Source organism: Triticum aestivum, chromosome 5A (genome assembly GCF_018294505.1).
Source record: "Triticum aestivum cultivar Chinese Spring chromosome 5A, IWGSC CS RefSeq v2.1, whole genome shotgun sequence".
NCBI lineage: Eukaryota > Viridiplantae > Streptophyta > Magnoliopsida > Poales > Poaceae > Triticum > Triticum aestivum.
The window spans coordinates 631,059,865-631,078,285 of NC_057806.1; the positions used below are offsets into that span (position 1 = coordinate 631,059,865).

The 18,421-nt window shown below is 43.8% G+C and overlaps 1 long non-coding RNA gene across 25 annotated transcripts; it reads left to right on the top strand.

The window, feature by feature from the left end:
* The first annotated feature begins 11,584 nt into the window (after window positions 1–11,584).
* On the top strand, window positions 11,585–18,373 carry LOC123105474 (uncharacterized). 25 transcript variants are annotated; one of them, XR_006450861.1, is made up of 10 exons: window positions 11,585–12,756; window positions 12,849–12,952; window positions 13,266–13,335; window positions 13,415–13,573; window positions 13,712–14,220; window positions 14,331–14,400; window positions 14,521–15,226; window positions 15,313–15,829; window positions 15,912–17,072; window positions 17,188–18,373. It is a non-coding gene; the product is annotated as an uncharacterized lncRNA (long non-coding RNA). The 25 variants fall into 25 exon arrangements; XR_006450858.1 differs by having other exon boundaries at window positions 13,451–13,573; XR_006450855.1 differs by having other exon boundaries at window positions 11,585–12,952; window positions 13,266–13,573; window positions 17,188–17,290; window positions 18,001–18,373.
* Window positions 18,374–18,421: the final 48 nt, after the last annotated feature.

Below are 18,421 nucleotides of genomic sequence, written 5' to 3' on the forward strand. Positions count from 1 at the left end.
CAAGTATAGGGGATCGCAACAGCTTTTGAGGGTAGAGTATTCAACCCAAATTTATTGATTCGACACAAGGGAGCCAAAGAATATTCTCAAGTATTAGCATTTGAGCTGTCAATTCAACCACACCTAGAAACTTAGTATCTGCAGCAAAGTGTTTAGTAGCAAAGTAATATGATAGTGGTGGTAGCGGCAACAAAAGTAAAGACAGCAAAAGTAATGTTTTTGGTATTTTGTAGTGATTGTAACCGTAGCAGCGGGAAAGTAAATAAGCGTAAACCAGTATATGGAAAACTCGTAGGCACCGGATTAGTGATGGATAATTATGCCGGATGCGGTTCATCATGTAACAGTCATAACATAGGGTGACACAGAACTAGCTCCAATTCATCAATGTAATGTAGGCATGTATTCCGTATATAGTCATACGTGCTTATGGAAAAGAACTTGCATGACATCTTTTGTCCTACCCTCCCGTGGCAGCTAAGGGATATTGTCGGTGTCAAGTGTCAAAACCGGCGGATCTCGGGTAGGGGTCCCGAACTGTGCGTCTAGGCTGGATGGTAACAGGAGGCAAGGGACACGAAGTTTTACCCAGGTTCGGGCCCTCTCGGTGCAGGTAAAACCCTACGTCCTGCTTGATTAATATTGATGATATGGGTAGTACAAGAGTAGATCTATCACGAGATCAGAGAGGCTAAACCCTAGAAGCTAGCCTATGGTATGATTGTTGATGTGTATGTTCTATCGACTAGCCTGGCCCTGGTTTATATAATGCACCAGAGGCCTAGGTTAACAAGAGTCCTAGCCGAATACGCCGGTGGGGAGAAGTCCTTGTCTTGATCGCCAAGTCTTGTGGAATCTTCCTTGTATGCGGCAGTTGTCCGAACTGGCCCATGAGTATACGGCCATGGGGGTCCTCGGCCCAATCTAATAGATCGGGAGACAACATGGTGAGTACCCCCTAGTCCAGGACACCGTTAGTAGCCCCCTGAACCGGTCTTCAAGTTAGGGACGCTCCTCGATTCTTCCGAACTGTTCTTCATCTTCGGTCGCCGGTCTTGAAAACTGGTTCAACAAATCTTCTCATCTTCGATCTTGAGGATCGCCGAAATGCATTCGACGAGTTTACACGTCGGGTATCCGAGGAGCCCCTTTAAGTTTCCGGCCTTTATCAATGCCTTGTTATTTTTATGCCACACCTCGGGTTTGAAGTTGTTCCCGGGCGGCAGCGTCCTCTTGCGTCCGAGGTCCAACACCGGACTGTTTTCGAGGTATCTTTTGCAACCGAGCACCAACGCCGGACCGCTTCCCAGCTCTAACGCCGGAATGTATCCGAGCTCCAACGCCGGACTATGTATCCGAGCTCCAACGCTGGACTGTATATCCGAGCTCCAACGCCGGACTGTATCCGAGATCCAACGCCGGACTATATCCGAGGTGTCGTAAATCACCTTGGTTCAAAGATGTTTGAATGAGTTTAGCCGAGCTTAATGCCGGAAATGCCCTCTATGGAGCCAGCCACTAGCGCCCGAGCTTTATGTCGGGCTGCTTCCGAGGTGGTGCACCACCCTGAATGTGGGCCGATTTTTGTGAATATTTTTATTGGTGCAATTTATTCTCTACCGAGATATATAGCCAGTAGCCCTCAAGGTGTGTATCGGTCTAAAACCCGAGATGCACCTGAAGGATGACGTAAGACCGCTGATTCCAGTAGCCGCTGAGACTCAGGTTGATTTGCAAAATCGGCCTGAGGATCGAGTCCAAGCTCGGCAGAATACTTCGGGACACTAAAAGTGGCGTGCTCAGTCCTCGAGACTCAGGTTGGGTGCGGCCGACCAACCTGAGGATCAAAATCTCCTCGGAAACTATATTGCACATAAAATTTTCTGCATTGGACAAGCAATGCAGTAGCCCCCGAGACATTGGTCGGGTGGCAACACCAGATCAGGGGATCGATGTGCCCCTTTAATATTTGTAAATAATAAGCCCGAAGCCCAGTAGCCCCCGAGCCTTAATGTGGGCACGGGTGGCCGAATTAAGGATCAATATCCATAGTAAAATCACAAATTATGTGTAATGACTCTATGTATCCAAGTACTTTATGTCATTAATGCTCAGATCCACATTGTACAAAACCTTGTTGACCGACCATCGGCTTCCACCTCCTCGGCCAGTAGCCGAGGAGTGTTTGTCCTACTTTATAAAGCCTTTATGAGGGCAAAGATTTACAACAAACAAGGCAATCTGGTCATACGGTTTTATAAATAAAGGTACGCAGAGAGATATGTTATATTACTGTTTAACAGAAGAAATGTCTTCCAAAGAAAATAGTCCCGCTATCGGTTCCTTTCTTTGGGTTGTCATGCTAAGCATGATCATGAAACCTCAGCTCGAATGTAAGAGCAAAATATCGAGGATTTAGTTTGGGAGGCCAGTTAATAGCCCCCGGTAGTGTTCGGCGACAGTCGAGGTCATGCCGTAAACACTTCGTCCAATGTTATGAACGGCCCGTCATAGTCATCGGATCGCTGACTAGTTTACGCTTATTGTGACAGTCAGTTTTCGGCTTTCTCCACTAAGGTGCTTGACCATGCAAGCTGGAAGCACAATCGCAGCGGTTCTCCCTTTGCACATCTAGCCGAACAAAGCGGAATGTAGGAGGAAAGCACAGGAGCCGGGAAACCCAACTATTAACTGAAGACACAATTCGAAACCGATGCATATATAGCAATATCCGAGAATGTTTTTGCCGAATCCCTAAAGGTGTCCAGCGTTGCACTGCGAGACTAATGCTGGAAAAGCACAAATAGTTTAAAAGTGCCAAAAAGCTTGGAAAACCAAGAAACGTCAGTAAAAACATGACGTCCGAACAAGATCAAGTGTTCGGTGCCAATCCGAAAATTGGTCTTAGAAAAAAGAAGTGCTTCTGTCGTGCTTTAACATGATATATCGTATCTCAAGACTTCGAGCGGGTCAGCCTATGGCTTCAACCTCCTATCCCGAGGGTGGAGTACTTCTCATCAGGCCAGTTTAGCCAACTAAACTCTAGCGGCTTTGAGAGAGAAATTAGGCTCACCGGCTAGTGACCGCACACTCGTGTCGAAAAAAGGAGTGATAAATAATAATGATAAAACTTTGCAACGACTAAGAAGAAGAACACTTATTATAAAACGGCTCAAATAAACTTAAGAGCCCCCAAGTGACTTGGGTAGAAGAATGATTGCATGTACCGAAGTACTTATATCATATCTATGTTCAACTGAACTTTAAACGCGTCTTAACCGACCGTCGGCTTCTCCCTCTTTGGTCAAGGACCGAAAAGTGTTATGTACTCCATCGGTCGAGAATATCGACGGTGTTTCCAATAACCAGGCAATCAGGCCATAAGGCTGTAATAGACAAAGCGCACTCAGGGAACTTATGCTATATTACTGTGAAGTGTAAGAAGCATCTTCCAAGAAAATGGTACCCCCACCGATACCTTTCTTCGGTGCTCATTGTTATTATGAGACTTGTGCAATAGATTTTTTGTACTCATGAGTTCCGTTGTGTGCCGACCATCATTGAAAACTATAAGAGCGCTAGCTTTCGGCTTCACCCAGTCTGAGGTCCGGCTCGGGCTACCCAATCGTGACAATCGCAGAGGTGCTCCCTTTACTCCCTAGCCGAACAATCGGAAACGTAGGGGTAAACACAGGAGCAAGGCAACCCAGCTTGCAAATCGCTTAAGTCAATATGGTGCATATTATGGCGTAATACACGAACAAGGAACGAAGCCGTACAAGTATAACCATATGCAACAGGAAAAGCTTCATAAAGGAAGCCCCCAAATGAATTGGGTATTTGAATTTATGGGTCACAAACAAAGTTTGGACAAGGAAATTTTTTACAAGCAACTTTTTTCCAAAAAAGTATAACGCTTGGTCGAACCGAACACAAGTTAGAAATTAAAGCTTTGAGCATGAAAGCGACTTAGCTGGTTAATGTGTTCGGTATTGATGACGCGGTCCGAGCTTGATGCGGGACAAGGTTCCATCCCCCAAGCCGGTCCCGAGGTGGCAGAGCGGAGAGCTCGACACGCCGAAGTGGTGACATAGGACGGTCGATGTAGACCGGCAGAGTGACGCCCGAAGTCTCCGGATCATTTTCCTGTGCACAAAAATAGTGCAAACGGGAGATAATAGTAATGATGATTATTAAAAAAATCGTTGCATAATAAATAATTTATGCAAAGTGAGTAATAAAAGAAATATGGCCTGGCGCCGAAGTCAAAGCACCAATGTCGATGCAGGGCATCGGCGTGATGCGGTAAAGGCGTGGCAAAGCCTGAATTCACAAGTTGGTCTGAGTTCCGGATGCGGCGTTCGCCGGACTATGTACGGAGACTGACCGAACCACCACGCGACCGTCGTTAATGAGGCCATCATTTGATAGACCTGTGTACATATGATGGGCAAACCAGAGTAATAATTCCTTGGGAAACATGAACCCAAACAAGCAAAAAATACTGAGACTAATAGCACCTGGTTTATTTGTTGTAGCAATCCGAAGGAAGGTGATTCCCAAAATTGAGACTCGCTCCGCACACCCATTGCCTGATGGACGATAAAACGACGGCACGGCAATGCTGGTAAAGGTTGGCTCGCCGAGGCAAAGCCCTCGGCCCATCTAACGTGACAGAGCTGGTTGGCTAGTGACGCCGAAGTGTCCGGAGTAGGTTGATGAAGAGATGGCGAAGCCCCCGGTCCAGCCGAGATGTCGAAGCCTCGATGTCAGCTGATGAGTCGAAGTAGGTCGGCGTGATGGACACCATCTTGAAGAAGCAATAGTGCGGCCCTGTCGATGCAGGTCGTGACGTGGTCGATGCCGGCTTGATGAAGCGACCGTGCGGCGATGCCGGTATGCCCGCTCAGTGTAATCCATGGGGCGGCGCTGTTGGTGATGATTTACCCTTCACGATGCCGGACTCTTGTTCGGCTTGCCGAGATGATGATCCGAAGAAGTTGAGCTCGGCTCAACAAAGTGACGCCGTGTCTAGCGCAGGTCAGCAGCCGTGGAGTAATATTGCCGGACTGGTTTGACACCAGCATGATGTTGAAGATCATGTTCAAAAGATCTTAAAGTTAGTGGGATGTGTTCGGCAACAAAACACAATACCCCATACAAAACTTCCTTCAAAAGGGATGTCCGAAACCCCGTTCATAAAAAAGATGAACTCGGGTCGGATTCGTTTTCACGCAGAAAACAGATCCGAAAAGTGATGCACTAATTGGAAGGTTACTAGAGTTTGGACGGTCGGATCAAGCTGAAATTTTGAGAGGTGGTAGATATAGGAATTTCGCAGCCGATAAACGGTTGGATCTTCCAAAGGACATCCGAGCTAGAAGCTGGACACCACGCCCTAAACTCATCCAAATTCCCGTCCAGATTTGACAGGGCTCCGGTATATCGTGAATTGCCAGAGATTCCTCCATCGGAACTCGATGAAAATTTCCAGGGTTGTTATAGACTCAATTCCGCACAATTCCACCAAAGCGATCGTCAAAGCGATACCCGAGGAGGTGGTGGCGGCAGATATGAGTTCATTGTCCAAAAAAACAGCACGGTCGCTTGAGGGCAATGTTGACGTTGAGCCCCTGAGCTCCATAGATGATTCCTCCGTGATCTTGATAGAGATCGGAGTTGTTGTTTGATGAAGGCCCTCGTCCGAACATGGTGATCCGAACACGGGGCGCAGTTCTTGGTCGAACCAAGGTGACCAGTCGAGCTGGTGACGAAGATGCCAAAGTCGCAGTTGATCTGCAGGCGAGCCATCGATCCCTTTATCGATCACACAGCGGAACTCTCAATGAAAGCACCAATGTCGGTGTCAAAACCGGCGGATCTCGGGTAGGGGTCCCGAACCGTGCATCTAGGCTGGATGGTAACAGGAGGCAAGGGACACGAAGTTTTACCCGGGTTCGGGCCCTCTCGATGGAGGTAAAACCCTACGTCCTGCTTGATTAATATTGATGATATGGGTAGTACAAGAGTAGATATACCACGAGATCAGAGAGGCTAAACCCTAGAAGCTAGCCTATGGTATGATTGTTGATGTGTATGTTCTATCGACTAGCCTGGCCCTGGTTTATATAATGCACCAGAGGCCTAGGTTAACAAGAGTCCTAGCCGAATACGCCGGAGAAGTCCTTGTCTTGATCGCCAAGTCTTGTGGAATCTTCCTTGTATGCGGCAGCTGTCCGAACTGGCCCATGAGTATACAGCCATGGGGGTCCTCGGCCCAATCTAATAGATCGGGAGAGGACGTGGTGAGTACCCCCTAGTCCAGGACACCGTCAGATATTAAGGCCTTCTTTTAATAGAGAACCGGAACAAACATTAGCATATAGTGAATACATGAACTCCTCAAACTATGGTCATCACCGGGAGTGGTCCCGATTATTGTCACTTCGGGGTTGCCGGATTATAACACATAGTAGGTGACTATAGACTTGCAAGATAGGATCAAGAACTCACATATATTCATGAAAACATAATAGGTTCAGATCTGAAATCATGGCACTCAGGCCCTAGTGACAAGCATTAAGCATAGCAAAGTCATAGCAACATCAATCTCAGAACATAGTGGATACTAGGGATCAAACCCTAACAAAACTAACTCGATTACATGATAAATCTCATCCAACCCATCACCGTCCAGCAAGCCTATGATGGAATTACTCACGCACGATGGTGAGCATCATGAAATTGGTGATGGAGGATGGTTGATGATGACGACGGTGACGAATCCCCCTCTCCGGAGCCCCAAACGGACTCCGGATCAGCCCTCCCGAGAGGTTTTAGGGCTTGGCGGCGGCTCCGTATCGCAAAACGCGACGATTTCTTCTCTGTTATTTTTTCTCTCCGAAAGCAAATATATAAAGTTGGAGTTGACGTCGGAGGGCATCCAGGGAGCCCACGAGGTAGGGGGGCGCCCCCACCCTCGTTGACAGGGTGTGGGCCCCCTGGTCTTCATCTTTGGCAAGGATTTATTATTATTTTTTCTAAGATGTTCCGTGGAGTTTCAGGTCATTCCGAGAATATTTGTTTTCTGCACATAAAACAACACCATGGCAATTCTGCTGAAAACAACGTCAGTCCGGGTTAGTTCCATTCAAATCATACAAGTTAGAGTCCAAAACAAGGGCAAAAGTGTTTGGAAAAGTAGATACGACGGAGACGTATCAACTCCCCCAAGCTTAAACCCTTGCTTGTCCTCAAGCAATTCAGTTGACAAACTGAAAGAAAGCAAGAAAAACTTTTACAAACTCTGTTTGCTCTTGTTGTTGTAACTATGTCAAGCCAGCATTCAAGTTTTCAGCATAGATCATAATTAACAACATTTACAATAATTCTCAGGTCTCGTAATTACTCATATCAATAGCATAATCAACTAGCAAGTCATAATAATAAATCTCGGATGGCAACACTTTCTCAAAACAATCATAATATGATATAACAAGATGGTATCTCGCTAGCCCTTTCCGAAACCGCAAAACATAAATGCAGAGCACCTTTAAAGATCAAGGACTGACTAGACATTGTAATTCATGGTAAAAGAGATCCAATCATAGTCACACCCAACATAGATTAACAGTGATGAATGCAAATGACAGCTGTGCTCTCCAGATAGTGCTTTTTAATAAGAGGGTGATGAATCAACATAAACGTAAATGGATAGGCCCTTTGCAGAGGGAAGCAGGGATTTGTAGAGGTGCCAGAGCTCGGTTTTGAAATAGAGATAAATTGTATTTTAAGCGATATATTTTCATTGTCAACATAACAACTAAGAGATGGCGATATCTTCCATGCTAAACACATTATAGGCGGTTCCCAAACAGAATTGTGAAGTTTATACCCCCCTCCACCAACAAGCATCAATCCATGGCTTGCTCGAAACAACGAGTGCCTCCAACATACATCAGGTCCCAGGGGGAGTTTTGTTTGCAATTAATTTTGATTTGGTTTGCATAATGCATGGGACTGGGCATCCCGGTGACCAGCCATTTCCTCGTGAGTGAGGAGCGGAGTCCACTCCTCTTGAGAATAACCCGCCTAACATGGAAGATAAGGACAGCCTTGGTTGATACATGAGCTATTCGAGCATACAAAACAGAATGTTTATTTGAAGGTTTAGAGTTTGGCATATACAAATTTACTTGGAACGGCAGGTAGATACCGCATATAGGAAGGTATAGTGGACTCATCTGAAATAACTTTGGGGTTTAAGGGATTGGATGCATAAGCAGTATTCCCGCTTAGTACAAGTGAAGGCTAGCAAAAGACTAGGAAGCGACCAACTAGAGAGCGACAACAGCCATGTACATGCATTAAAATTAATAAACATTGGATGCAAGCAATGAGTAGGATATAATCCACCATGAACATAAATATCGTGAAGGCTATGTTGATTTGTTTCAACTACATGCGTGAACATGTGCCAAGTCAAGTCACTTAAATCATTCAAAGGAAGATACCACCCCATCACACCACATCATAACCATCTCGATAGCATGTTGGCACACAAGGTAAATAATTATAACTCATAGCTAATCAAGCATGACACAAACAACTATGATCTCTAATTGTCATTGCAAACATGTTTATTCATAATAAGCTGAATCAAGAACGAGGGACTCATCATATTTACAAAAACAAAAGAGGTCGAGTTCATACCAGATTTTCTCATCTCAGTCAGTCCATCATATATCATCATAATTGCCTTTCACTTGCACGACTGAGCGGTGTGAATAATAATAAGAGTGTACGTGCATTAGACTAAGCTGGAATCTGCGAGCATTCAATAAACAGGAGAAGACAAGGCAATATGGGCTCTGGGTTACATCAACAATAATGCATATAAGAGTCACTTCAACAACTTAATTATGGTCTTCTCCTACTGACCCCCAAAGAAAAGAAAAGAAATAAAACTATTTATACGGAAAAGATCCCAACAAGCAAAAGAAGAACGTGAAATATTTTTGGGTTTTCTTTTTAATTATTACCACTACAGCAGAAAAATAAACTACTACTATTTTTTTGGTTTTTCTTAAGGTTTAACAAACACAAAAGAAGAAAGCAGAAAAAAGAAAATAAACTAGCATGGATATTACAGTGAAAGAGTATGAGCACCGACATCCAGCAATGAGTGTGTGTGCACATAAATGTAATGTTGGTGAGAAATACATACTCCCCCAAGCTTAGTCTTTTGGCCAAAGTTGGTCTATGGCCACGGCTGGCCTGACTGATATCCATAATAATAGTTGTTGGGGTCGTACTGTGATGAGGAAGAAGAAGGCTCCGATTGCCACTGGCTGGCAATCATCTCCGGATCCTACTGATAGTTAGACTGTCGTGAAGGATCAAATTGTGGTTCCAGTTCTGACTCCTCGGCTGGTGTAGGGTTAGGCGTGAATAGCCGTCAACGGAACATGGTACGTGCCTATAGTCAAATCAAACAAAGAAGGAGCAGGCAGGATAATAGTCTCAGGATGATGTTTGTTAAAGAACAATTGGTATTTAAGCTCTCCTGCCCTATTCTTAACAATAAAATCATGGGCCACCATACTTTTATGATCTAGATAAACACGGGGCAACACCTTTTCTTCCTTCTCAGCATGCCTAATAGGTATGTTAAAATGTACGGCTAGGCGTGTAGCATAGATGCCTCCAAAGATGGGGCCTTTGGTACGGTTCATACTTAACCGTCTAGCAATAATACCGCCCATACTAAAAGTGTTATCACTGTATAAACCGTGGAGCAGAATAATTATATCAGGGATACTAAGGTTTTCACAGTTTCCGCGTCCAATTAAACAGCGACTAGCGAATAATGCAAAGTAACGTAAAACAGGAAAATGTATGCTAGTGATTCGTGCATCGGAAACCTTCCTTCTTCTCCTACAGTGATCGTATCAATAAACCCAACCACATCATCATGATGTGGTTCTTCTGTCTTGCCCTCAAAAGGGACTAAACAAATCCGACAAAAATCATAAAATGACATCTCCTTATGCTCATCATATAAATGAAACTCCACCATAGGTGGTGAGTTCCTAGAATGAAAATGAAAGTTTTGCACAAAGGTATTTGTGAGTAAGAGATACTAATCGCATTGGTCATGGAGGAAAGTGGTGAGGCCTGCATTATGAGCCAATTCATGAAAATCTTCATAGATACCGGTTGCTCTCAAGAAATTATCAGAAGGCCATTCATACGCCCGAATCTCCGTGGTGCACGGTAAATTATACTTAGGCTTCGGTGCCTTCTCCTTCGAGCTTTGGCTCGATGAGTCCCTCAATAATCTCCTCATCATTTTCTGAAAAATTCTGAAATTTTTAGTAACTTCAAAATAAAAGTAAATCAAACTCAATAATATTGATAGCAACTACTCTTACAAGTGCCTAGGGCCTATATCAAGCATTAGAACTACTTGGAACCATATAAATTTGACATGCAAGCTCAAGAACATGGTCACTTATGCAGCATAAATTTACAAAGAATAAGGCACTAGAACAAAAACTAATTGGACCAATGGAGGAGTCACATACCAAGGAACAATCTCCCCAAGCAGTTTTGCAAGAGGTGCTCTAAGCAAGGAGATCAAAAATTACAGCAAAAGTGGCTGGAACTCGTGCTTGAGTTGGGTTTTCGGGTTTGTGTGAGACAGAGAAAGAAGATGGGTGCTGGGATAAGTGGAGGAGGGCCACCGTGGGCCCACGAGGCAGGGGGCGCCCTAGAGGGGGGGGCGCCCACCACCCTCGTGGCCAGGTGGCAGCTCCTCCCGCGGTAATTTTTTGCACAGTAAATCCTCAAATATTTCCGAAAAAATCATATTAAATTGGCATGTCATTCTGAGGACTTTTATTTTCGGGATATTTTTATATTGCACAGATAAGTCAGGAAACAGACAAAAAAATACTATTTTTACTTTATTTCTACCAATTGACAGAAAATATAGAGAGGGTACAGAAGTTTGTGCCTCTAGTTTCATCCATCTCATACTCGTCAAAAGGAATCCACTAATAAGGTTGATCAAGTCTTGTTAACAAACTCATTCCGATTAATATGAAACCGAAGAAATTTTGAATAACACTAGGTTACCTCAACGGGGATATGCACATCCCCAATAATAAGTATATCATATTTCTTCTTGACAGTAGGAAGAGGAAATTCAAAATCTCCAAATATAATCGATGAAAATTTTCCAATGGAGTTGATACTATGAACTTGAGGTTGTTTCCTCGGAAAGTGTACCGTATGCTCATTGAACATATAAACCCTCCTAGGCAACCCGCCATTCTGAGGCCTTGCGCGCGCTGAGCCTCGTCGTTTGTTCGATTTTTTTACTGTTCATCGATTTTGTCTGCTGGCGTTTGGTCAACCGTTGGTCCTTCTGTACATCAGCAGCAGCTTCATATGTCAGTGACGGGTGGGGCTCGTTAGCTGTGGGGTCGAGAGAATTAGGTGGTTTTGCTTCGATTTTGCATGCGTGAGGGAATTTTACTACAGTGGGGATGACGAGAACGTGGGGTGAAACCCTATCAGCCAATCCCTCGTGCTCCTCGAGCCCTGCGTCCATCATCCCCCTCCCCCGCTCTCCACTCCCCACCCTCCCCCGCGCAGCCGCCGCCTCTCCCCTGCCCTTCTCATCTCGAGCCCTTCCCAGCCGACGGAGGATCCCCCATCCCAGCCCCGCGTGGGAGTTCAGAGGCAGGGGAGGTGTGGATCGATGATGGTGCAGCAAAGAAGAGGATGGGAGATCGAGGAGGGAGCAAGCCGTTGCAGAGGAGATGGGAGAAGGGGGTGTGCGGTGGTGAGGCATCGGCACCAAAGAAGCAGGTCCGTGGTGTGCGGTGAAGCGGGATAGGTGGCCCCGGCCGGCGCTCGCAGGTACGTCATGCAGGATGAGGCCGCAGCTCCAGTCTTCTCCCCGCGGTGGTCCACGGCGCTATCACTGTGGTCCTCAGCAGGAGGAGCGCGGGACGCAGAGGCGGCCGGCTCCGTCCTGCTCTTGTGCCCCCGTACCTCTGCCTTTCTTGTCCGCGGCGCCCCAGGCTAGCAGGTGGACGGCGCGGAGAGTTCTCGTCACAAGACGCAGGAGGATGGTTCTCGCCGACACCGCACTCTGCTCCTCTCGCCTCTGCCGCGCTCTGCTCCGGCTCGTCCCCGCCGCGCTCTGCTCCGGCTTGTCGTCACCGTGCTCTGCTCCGGCTTGCCACCGAAAAGGTTGTGCTTTCGGTCCAAGGAGCCGATGGGTCACCGGATCCGTCGGCCACCCCATGGACTTCGCCTGGAACGCGGGCTGGGAGGCGGCGGCGCCAGCCTGCAATGCCAACCCCGACCCCGACCAACCCGCCGCCGTAGGAGGTGGAGGCGGAGTCCATGATGCTGGTCTCCGAGCCGTGCGTCGCCGTCTCCTGGCTGAGGCGAGCTGACTGCCACGCAGGTCATGCTCTCTGCCATGTCAAGTTACGGTCCTTCACTGGTCTTGCCGTGGATTAGGCTGTTGTGGTCCGTGAGTTGACAAGTGGATTCATAAGGTCGGATTGATAAGAATCAGGATAGGAATCCTTGAGTTGGCTCAGATTGATAAGCACTAGGAATCGTGCAGTCCCCAAATCCTTGAGTTGGTTCAGAGTTAGCCTTGGCTGCTCCCCTGCTTGACTGAAGTTTTTGTTCCCTGCTAAAAAGCCTTCATTTTTGTTCCCTCCGATTCAGGTTCATTTTTGTGTACTGCTCCCTGCTAAGAAACCTTCATCTTATAATGCTTTTGTTAGCTCTGTCTGAACATTTTCTTATTACCCTTTTAGTGCCTGCTCTCATGAAGATGAATATGTCTTGTTCGTCAATGCCGGTGGGTATATCTAAAAAAACTGCAAAGGAAGCAGAAGACAATGTGCTCCTGAGAGAGATGGTAAGCAGTGCCATCAATCTTGACAATTAATTTGCTAGAATTATCACAAGACTTGTCAAACAAAACTGAAAATTTTGACTGCATCGGGTAAGATTGACTGAAGAAAGCAACTAAAGCTTCAGAGAATATATTGTTGTTTATATAAACTGAATACTGGTGTACTGTCAATATTCAATAGCAGAAATTAAACTTCTGAGTATATTGTACTGTCAATATTCAAAAGTAGAAATTCAGTGTTGTACCACTAAAACTGTGATGGTTCCTCTTTGATGTCCAATGTTAACATCAGATTATCCAATGTTCCATATTTCAGCACAATATTCAATACTCTTATGTCCCGCACAATGCACCGCACAAGGTCCCTGCTCCCTTCCCTGCTGCAGGTAGCACCCTCCCTTTTGTTCAGTTTCAGTATGCAAGCGAACATGTGCAGTTCATGTGCACTGATTCTCAAAACGGAAGCATTTACATGGCCATGTTGGTTTCTTCAATGAGGAGACGAGAGAGGAGATAGCTGGATCTGGAAATGGAGGTCAGCACCACCTACAGGACAAGAGCGCCGCTCCTCTCCGACTCTTCAAGGTCTCTCATGCTCTGCTCTTGCTCTGGCTGAATTAGAAGGTTAGGTGTGACAAAAAAACTGAAACTTTATATCCTAATATCCTTCCATTTTTGCAAAATCAAATTTGTGTCAGCTATGTGATCAATGATCATACACTTGTTTCAAATAATCATACGCTTATCAATTTTCACGGACAGGTTAATGGTGTATACCTGCTTCTTTGCTGCCATGTAAAGACTCTGTTATCTCTTGAATTTATCCACTGCCAACTTTATCCTGCAGTCATGGATAAAGTTTGCATTAGTCTTTGCCAGCCAGGTTCGCAAAACTACAAGTTCCAGTCCTTTTATTCTTCCTTGGTCATAATGTTAATTTTTCTGCCATATGTTAATTTTTTTGTCATATGTAGGCCATCAGATAACTTGTGTATGTTCATCTAGCTGCAAAAGAAACTTACGACTTATGTCGTCAGGAAAAAAAATAGTAGACCAGTTTACAGTTGAAAGGACCAGGCACTACCATTTGTTTGATGTGTTATTCTCTCAATGAATCTTAATTATTTCTGATATGTTTCAGTTATTTTATTTCACCAAATGACAAGACTAATCTGTCATTCACAAAGTTTTTGCAGCTAGCATTAAAAGCTGGTGTGTTTTATGACAGAGTGACAAATATGACTATTTGGGGAAACCATTCAACAACTCAGGTGAAGATATGATTATAAACATGGCTACTCTGTTGGTAGTGCTTTGGAGTACTGATTTGATGATTTCCACTTGAGTAGGTTCCTAATTTCTTGAATGCCAAAATTAACAGGAGGCCAGTAAAAGAAGTCATCAAAGATACAGAGTGGCTAGAAGAGGATTTTAATATAACTGTTCAAAAGGTACACAATTCCTGATTGATTGGGACAACTAAGAGAATATTGTGTACTGATTGATTGATTGATTTCTTGAATATTTTGTATTGGCTTGAGGTCATGCAGCTGCTCTCGTTGCTTACGCAGGTACACGGAGAAGGTGGTGGTGCCGCCGAGGCTGTTGCTCCCGGTGTCAGAGAGGGTGTCGCTGACCGATGCCGCCGGCTTGCCTGAGGTGGCCTGCACGTCTTCATGACCAGACATCTCCCCAGGTGAATCCCTTCCCTTTAAGAAAATCTCTCTAGCTAATTTTTTATTAGGATTGCAGAACGTGAATCTTCCTTAGTCATCACCAAATTGGCATACTCTGACTAACTGAAAAACAACAAAGTATTTAATGGTGCTACTCGAATGGAGTATGAAATGATTTAGTAATCACTTGTATGCAAAAAGAGGTGCTCAATTTGGTGTTGTAAGAATTGAACTGGAACGGAATTTTCATGCCTATGTTTTTTTCCATGCCGACCTATCTCCAGTCGTATGCAGATCCACAGTGGATCAAGCGGAATTGGCACATTTGCTATACAGATTGCCAAGCGCCTTGGAATCAAGGTTTTTGTCACTGCAGGTTTATTGGTTTAGATAGATACATTATATATGGTACAAAGATGTTTTTCGGAAGCAACTCTGTTATGCCGCTCAGAAAGCCAAAGAGAAACTAACCGCTTGCGACGTTTAAGGTGTGGATATATGCAGAAACTACAAAACCTTTGTAGCACGTATCGAAGAAGAAACTAATGGAAATGGTATTATCCTGCCATCCTCTTGTGACGCTTGATGCCCTGATGCAAAAGTAAAATAAAATTATTTGGCTTTACCAAGTTATACCCGTCAATTTCATATACATTCTAACTTTAATATGTGGAATATCTCTACCAGACCTTGATTTCATTCTGGACAAAGTAGGCAGATCTTATCTCCAAGGCAATCTGGATAGCTTAGCAGTTGATGGTAGACTTTTCATCGTTGGTTTCATGTGAGGCACTGTAATTGAAGTGAACCTGCAGGCGATGCTTGCCCGAAGACCGACTGTACAAGGTTGTATCGATCTATCTATATACAACCATGCCTCTTTCAGTTTTATGTGTTTTTTTCCTGATAACACATCTTACTCTCTGAACACAATGCTCATAGGACTGTTGATGCTTTTTTGCTGTTAGAATTTCATGCTTTGTTTTTCGGCAACTGATTATGCAGTGCTATGATGTAGCTTTGTGTCTTCTAAATTATTTTTTACTCTCAAATAATTTATTATACAACGGAACTTTTGTGTAGATCTGTGCGAAGCCAGATCCAGAATGAGTCGATAGAGTTGGGATTAGCGATACAACATCTGGGGGCTATGCTTTTTGAGCTTGGACGGACAATGATGACGCTTAGAATGGGGCCATCTCCTGTATGCATTTTTCTACTATGTCACTATCACACAAGTGATTCACAAGGTTTAAGTATTCTGATAGCTTTTTTTTATTTTGTAGGCTAATGCTTTTGTAAGTGCTGGGCATGCTGTTTATACAAACCCCACTGGACCAAGTCCAATCATGGTTCAGGCTACCTGTATAGCTTTGCTTTCCTATCATGAACTGCTGACAACTTTGTTTTGGGCTATCATGCTAGCATGCATTGTAACATATATCACTATGTATTAACATGCTAGCTAAGTATCTATTTCTTTATACTTTAAGGATCTTATTATCAGTCCTTCAACAAATTTTACGTGCATGATTTGGATGCTTGGTTTGTTGTCGCCCTTTGCACCATCGGCGCAACGGGTGGTTAGCTGCTTTTTTATGTGTGAGAATGTTAGGAATGTTTCTATATGTGCCCAGATTTATTTGGTGTGCCTGCTATGTTTCACTTTCACTGTTCTTTGTTGAATAAATTGAGAAATTCTTGATTCTTTTTATGTTATTTCTTTACATGAAGGATCCAGATTAAAATCTAATGTGTTATTCTTGCTAGCTTAGTTTAAACAAATGCATTTTAGATCACCTACTTCTCAGTTCATGATTTTTGATTCGGTGTGTTGCGGCTGATTACCGGAACACACTCATAATTTACTAAAAGAATTTTTTTTAGTTGTTTTTGCATATGCCTCTTGGTATTTACTAGGTCACCTTCGAGATTAGTTAACTAACATACATATCCTATCTACGCTTTTCACATCCATATAATGATGCCATGTTTTTCCTTTTGAGTAGATGATTCTTTATTTATTAACATATACACCAATATGTTGTTTCCATTGATCTCATAGTACTTTTTGTGTGTTTCTTTATCTTGGGCTGAAAACTTATTGTCAGTTGAAGCTATTTTTGAAGTCATGTATACTATGGAAGTTGTGTAAAAGAACATTTACTGAAATGTTATGTAAAACCTATGGCTCAAAGCTAAGCTTCGGTAAATTGGAATATTTATAGATATATTTGGGAGTTTCATTAGATTAATCTGGACTTTCAAACTAATCCATTTAATTATTTGAGAGCACCAGCAACACATTTTTTTTAAAAAGAAACATGCCCACCAAACGAAGGGCATTGCTATGTTGTCCATGTATGCAAATCTCTAGGAAGGAGAAACCCTCAAGAACTGCTAGGAAGGAGAAAGCCCTTCACGTCTCCAAGCCTGACTATGCCTCCGTACGTTCCCTCTTTCGATCTGTCTCTCCCCTTCCGGTCCGTTCCATTCCCCCCTTACAGCGCCCGTGTTCGTGTCTCCTGGCCTAACATATGTGCGTGTGTGGTTCTTCTGCAGCTCGCGGCGAGGATTGTTGTGTCCAACCTGCCGCCAAGTGGCTAGCCGCCAAGTGGAAATAGTTTGTGTGGCGCTCGTAATTAGAGAGCATTATGCTAGAAAGGTACAGGAAAGAATAGGGAAACTTCTGTCATTTTCTTTGGTCTCGGAAAAATAAATGGTGATATGGACTGATACATTGCTAAATTACATGATACAAACTCACTTCTCTTTTTTGATTTTTGGTTTACTTCGTTGTGCTACAATGGCTCTCCTAGGAATGTTCTTCCATGCTTTGATGTGCACAATCCAGAAAGTGCATCCATCCAGAAACCAAATAGGATTTTTTATGTGTTATCTTCTCATAAATCTTGTGCTCGTCCAATAAGAATAAGGTTTGGTGGTATTGCTTTTGTCTGTCACCCGGTAGATTTCAGACTTCAAGCTAGCTGCAGTTATTTCAGGTTATATGTGCAAATCCTTGGTGTGACATGATTGGTAACTGACCATGAATACCTTGCAATCTGATATGTCTAATTCTTGATTTATGTGATACCATGGTCTAAAAATTGGTCCTAAAGATACATGATGTTTTTATACAAAGTTGAGACAGTTATTTTTGAATGGAGGGAGTATTAGATTATTTTGTTCCTTTTTAATTTGGTTCTAAAGATATAGTTTCAGAGTGATCATTTTGCATCAGTCAAGCTTGCCGTTGTTACAAATAATTGTTCTGTTGTCCTCAATTCACTTTCTTGGTTTTTTAATGCTACAAGCGTTATTGTTCCTATTTTTTAGTTATTGATCATGCCATTTTTCTTTCTGCCTTTGTAGCTGAAAGATTAGTGAGACTGACTAAATTCTGAACATGTTCCATGTGAGAGAACTAGCATGTTGATTTCATCTTGAAATAATCATAGCTGGGGGACGAGGTTCGTAACTGAGGGTCATGTGCAGAGCTGGAGGAAGAAGTTGCGAGGCTTGGAACTCTCCTTGTGAAGGGCTCAGGGACAAGAGTGAGGACTATGCCTCTTTAGTTGTAATTGTGATACTCCTGATGTGCAAGTAAACACTCATGTGATACTCCTTATGCTAAAATGTTGGTTGTTCGTACAGAGGTGGTGACATTATTTGGTTCTCTGGTATTGATTTCATGATTTGTGGTTAATATATGACGTAATACAATCCACATTGCATTATATTTTCAGTTATATCTCCTACTTACTCACTACTAACATTCTTTCTAATTCGGTTC